Raw genomic sequence first — 5,552 nt, 5'->3', positions numbered from 1 at the left:
GGGAGACCCCGTATGGGCGCGGCCGCGGCGGCGCGGGCCGCGGCGTGATGAGCGTGCCCGGCGGCCAGTGGAGTGTGGGAGGTGGGCTGTGGCCGTAATTGGTAGCGCGCAGCGCCAACCGGCTGCGATTGCCGTGCCGCGGAGCGGGAGAGGCGCGGATATTGAGGGGAGCGCCGGCTTATCCGAGCGCGGAGGCGGCAGCAGCGGCGCGGCACAGAACCAATCAGCGCGCCGGTCTGTCTCAAACGGGCCAATGGGCACCGCGGAAAGGCGGGGCCAGCGCCCGGGCTGCGCCCTTGGAGGGACGGCGCGGCGAATGGCGGAGCCGGCGCCATGTTGGCTCGGGCTCCCTCAGGCCCGGCCTGGCTCTCCCCGCCCTCGTTACCGCGGGTTACCCGCGGCTCTTCCCTCCCCGAGTCCCTGTTCTGTGCCACGAGCGGGCTCGGCCCTGTCGTGACAGCCGCCATGGCCCTGCGACACGTCCTCACGAGCCCGCGGCACTGTGTGAACACCCCCAGAGCCCTGTCACGACATCGCCCAGTCCTGTCACGACACAACGCCACAGCGGGGAGCCCGTGGGAGCGCCACTCTTGCCCTGGGAACCTGGCTTGGGGAGTTTGGGGGCGTTGTAGGACTTGGGGGCTTGGGGCCAAGATCCTTTATTTTCTAGAAAAATGAGCGGTTTGGGGGCGGGCGGGAGGAGATCGCGGCCGGCGACACACGGAGAGCGAACAGCAAGGAACACGGAACGGCTTTGGTTTCGCTTTCCAGCATTAAAACCGTCCCCTCGTCCGTGACCTTCTCATTTCCCGGTGTTTTCGGCCCAATTCCCGGCCCGCGGCCCGGGAAGGCCACGCGGCCTCGCCCCCGCCCTCGCTGGGGCTTGAGGACAACCTGGCCCTGCCTTGTCCTTGTCCCTGCCCCTGTCCCTGCCCCTGTCCCTGCCCTGTCCCTGCCCCTGTCCCTGCCCCTGTCCCTGCCCCCGTCCTTGCCCTTGTCCTGCTCCCCCCAGACCCTTGGGTCACTCCGTGTCCCCTCGGCACCTGCAGCGCTGGCACCTCGGGGCAAAAGGGCCTGACAGGCCCTGCGCCAGTGCTGGGGGGACACGGGGACTGTCCCCATCCTGTCACTGGACCTGAGCCCCGGGAGCTGGGGCTGGGCTGGGGGCGTCGAGGGAGCCACGGCAGTACCTGCCCCCCTTAGACCCCCTGAGCCCGTCACTGCCAGTAGGATCCTCGTCCCAGTGACCCCCCTCCAGTAACTCCCACCATTAGGGCTCTGAAAATTACCCTTCCATTAGCACCCCATTGTCTCCAAAGCCCCCATCGGGACCCCCCCAATTAACGCCCCCAATTAACCTCTCGCTGCTCTCCACGGGGACCCGGCCCCAACATCAACATTAACCCCTCGTTGTCCCCGGTGTCCCCAAGCGCCCCCCGGTGGTCACGGCCGGGCGGTGCCACAGGCTTTGCTGCCGCCTGGCGGGGGCGCCACAGCGGGACCCGGACACCGGCGGGCACCGGCCGTGCCACCGACTGTCACCGACTGTCACCGGCCGTGTCACCGACTGTCACCGACTGTCACCGGCCGTGTCACCGGCCGTGTCACCGACTGGCACCGGCAGTGTCACTAGCAGTGCCACCGACTGTCACCGGCAGTGTCACCGACTGTCACCGGCCGTGTCACCGGCAGTGCCACCGACTGTCACCGACTGTCACCGGCAGTGTCACCGGCCGTGTCACCGGCAGTGTCACCGACTGTCACCGGCAGTGCCACCGGCAGTGTCCTGTCCCCCAACAGTGCCCCCCAAGCTGCCCTGTCCTGTCCCCGGGGTTCTCACATCAGGGTGCTGTCCTGTCCCGTGTCCCCAAAAGTGTCCCTAACGCTGTCCCTGTCCCCCCCTCCCACTGGCTGCATGAGCTCAGGGGACACGGGACTTGGACAGAGGAACCCTCAGTCTTAGACTGGGGGCAAACTGGGGCGAGCTGGGGTGGGGGAGCGGGGCCAGCCTAGGGTGCCCTACCCCCGCTGCCACCTCCCGATTGTCCCCCTGGGTCCCCCCCCCGACAGGTCGCGGCCGCGGAGGAATCAGGGCGACGCCGGGCGACTCCCAGCAATTTTGGGTTGGGAACCGCAGAAATGCAGCGCGGCGCGAGCCAGGGCGGCCCGGCCCGGGGACAGCGACGGGCGGAGGACCGGGGGGCGGGGGAGGAATCACAGGGCCGGGGACCCAGGGCACCTTGGGGGGCTTAGAGCTGGGGAGGGATCGCCTGAGGGGGGTCTCAGGGGCGGGGGGAGTCTCTAGCAGCCTGGGGGAGGATCCACAGGACAATTTGCGGTGGTCCCAAGGCTTGGGGGGCACGTGCGGTACCTCAGATTTGCACGGGGGGGGTCTGTGGCAGGTTGGAGGGGACACGGAGCACTGTGGCAGCTTGGGGGGGTCCACTCGACAACCTGGGGGGGTCCTTTAGCAGCCGGAGGGGGGTCGGGCCCCCGGTGCCGCCCCCGCCGCTGCCGTTGCCACCGCTCTGATGTGGCTTCGGCACCGCAGCGCAATGGGAGCCACATGGCGGGGGGGGGGCACACGGATAGAGGGTGTGCGGTGCTGGGGGCCGCCCCTGTCCCCCGGCGGTCACCTCTGTCCCCCCGGGGCCACCCCTGTCTCCTTAGGGCACCGCTGTCCCCCCGGCTGTCCCAGGGTCTGTCCGTCCCGGCTCGGTGCCCGTGTCCCTCCCGCCCCCCCGCGGCCCCCGCAGTTATTTCCAGGGATAATTCCGGGATAATTAAAGGGTGGGAGGAAACACCGGGGCCGTGGGCGCAGCTCAACCCTGGGGCCACCCTGCCCTGGCTTCCCTGTGGGTGGGAACCCCCCAGCCCCATTCCGGGTGCCCCCCCCAATCTCTGCAGGTCCCTTCACGTCCCCGGTGTCCCCTGGGGTCCCTCCAGATCCCCTCACGTCCCCCTGGGTCCCCCAATGTCCCGCTGGATGCCTCATGATCCCACGGGACCCCCGGCTCCCCCACGGTCCCATGGGACCCCCAACCCCCCCCATGGCCCCCGGCACCTCCCACGTCCCCGCGCGTCCCCCGGCTCCTCCTGGCCCCCCCATGTTCCCCCTGCTTTCCTCCTGCCCCGCAGACCCTCCCTGTCCCCCACCTTGGGGGCGATCGCTGGGACCCCGGGGGGAGCTCAGGCCTGTTCCGAGCCCTCGGAGCCTCCCCCGGCCCCCCCGGGCCCGTGGGCGGCCGTGGCCGGCGCACCCAGCGCGGGGGCTGCGCTATTTCGGGGCCTCCGACCGCAAGGGAAACATCCGGGGGCCGGAGAGGGCAGGCGGGGCCGGGCCGGGGGGAGACACGGGGGGACACGGCGCCAGGTGAGGGCTGGGGTACGCAGGGGCCACCCCGATGTCCCCGGGTTGGGGGCAGAATGGGGGGAGGGCTTGGGGGGACAGTGCTGGGTGTGCGCATTCCCAGTGTCCCCAGTGCCCCCTCCCAGTGTCCCCCCTCCTACTGTCCCCGCACACATGTGGGAGGAACTCGGGGCTGGTTCCGCTTCCCCCCCAGCCCGAGGGGCCGCGGTGCTCCCGGTGTCACCGCCGGGACCCCCGCACTGGGCAGGGGGCGTCCCCTGACCCTGGGGGCCGGGATGGGGACAGGGACACCTCCAGCCCTGTAATCTCTGTCGTGCTGAGACCCCCAAACACATCTCAGGGGGCTGAGACCCCCACAAACTCCTGTCAGTTCCTGCCCAGGCTGATAAACGGGGGTGAATGAGGCAGAGGAGGGCAGGAGGGATGGAGGAAGGGATGGACAGACGGACAGTGGCTGGCCGGCTGCCGGAGGACGGAGCCCCCCCGGCCCGTGTCCCCCCGCCCTGGCGAGGTCCCGGCGTCCGGCCGGGTATAAATACCGGTAATTGAGGGGGCCCGGCGCGGCCGCGGGGCCGTGGGCGGCCGAGCCCGGCGCCGCCCTGTAATCAGCCCCCGCCGCCGCCCCCCCGCCGCCGCCGCGCTTTGAAGGGTCCCGGGGCGCACGGGGGGGTCCCCACCGCCCCCGGGCCGGGGAGAGACCCTCACCCCAACTGACACCCCCATCCCAGCCCCGGCCGTCTGGGCAGCGCCAGAAACCCCCAAAAAACCGGACGCTGGTGGGAGCGATGCTGGTGGGAGTGAAACTCCCCAAAAAACCCATGGGGTGCTCCCCCCCATCCCACGCCGGGCTGGCTGAGGAGGAGGGCTGGAGTGGCCGTCCCAGTTTGCTCCCAGTTTGTGGGCAGTGGAAGCCCCAGCGAGGGGGGGCCGGTGGTTGTGGCCTTCGGCGGCGCCGGCGGCTGCGGAGCGGAAAGCCCTGACTCAGGGCTGGGAAAAGGCCCCGCTGGCTCCGACCGGCCCCGGCGGGGGGAAAGCAGGGAAGGGGGAAAGCGAAAAGAAAATGGGAAGGATGGAGGAGTAGTAACATAAAAAAGCAGAGGTTGGAACAATTTCTTCGCGGGGGGGGGGAAACTGAGGCACGCAGGGTCCCCAGCCCCATCACCAGAGCCAGGCGTGTCCCTGTCCCCCTGCACATGTCCCCTGTCCCCAGCTCTGTCCCTATTCCCTGACCCCCATCCCTGGTCCCTCCAGCCCCTTCCCCGCTCCATTCACAGCCCCTATTCCCATCTCCAGACCTCTAACCCCATTCCTGGTACCTGAAGCTCCAGCCCAGGTCCACCTCCTCTCCATCTCTTGTCCCCTCCTGTCCCCATCCCTGATCCCGTCCTCATCCAGCCCTGGTCCAGTTTTGTCCCCATCTCTGTTCCATTCCCATCCTTGGTCTCTCCCAGCCCCATCCCAGTCCCTCATCCCCATCCCTGCACCATCCTGGCTCCTTCTGGGGTGATGAGCACCTCTGGGTGACCGGCTGTGCCCTCCTCCTTTGTCCTTTTGTCCCCTTTCCCCTCCCCATCCATCTATTCCTTCTTTCCATCCCTCCCTTCCAGGACTTTTCCTATTCATCCACTTCCCCTTCCTCCTCCTTTTCCTGCTGTCCATCCCTTTCTCCCCCTCTCCCTCCTTTCCCTTTCCCTTTTCCTCCCCTTATTTACTCTCTCTTCTCCTTTCCTTTTCCCCACACTGGTCCCTGTCCCCCATCTCCCCTCCTTCCTCCAGCTCTCAGCCTCCTCATCTTCCTTCACAATTTTTTTCTTTCTCCCCTTCTTTCATTTTTCTTCCATTTCCTTATATGTTTTTTCTTTTCTCTTCTCTCCCCTTTTTAATTTCCTTTTAAACTTTTCTATTCCTTTTTCCTTTCCCCTTTCTTTCCCTTTCTCCCTCATCTCTTTTCTCTCTTTTTCTAACTTCTTTCCTTCTTCTAATTCCTTGTTCTTTTTCCTCTTTCCCTTCTTTCTCTCCCTTTCTCTTGTCTCCCCTTTTTCTCTTTCTTTTTCCCCTCTCATCTTTTCCTTCCTCTTTTCCTTTTCCTCTTCCCCTTCCTCTGCCCCCCTTCCCGCGGTCCCCCGGCCCCCCCGGCTGGGGGCGGTTCGGGGCCGGGCTCCCGCTCCCGCTCCCGGTCCCG

This window comes from Parus major, unplaced genomic scaffold (assembly GCF_001522545.3).
Source record: "Parus major isolate Abel unplaced genomic scaffold, Parus_major1.1 Scaffold299, whole genome shotgun sequence".
Taxonomy (NCBI): domain Eukaryota; kingdom Metazoa; phylum Chordata; class Aves; order Passeriformes; family Paridae; genus Parus; species Parus major.
Note: the sequence above shows the minus strand (reverse complement) of the source record.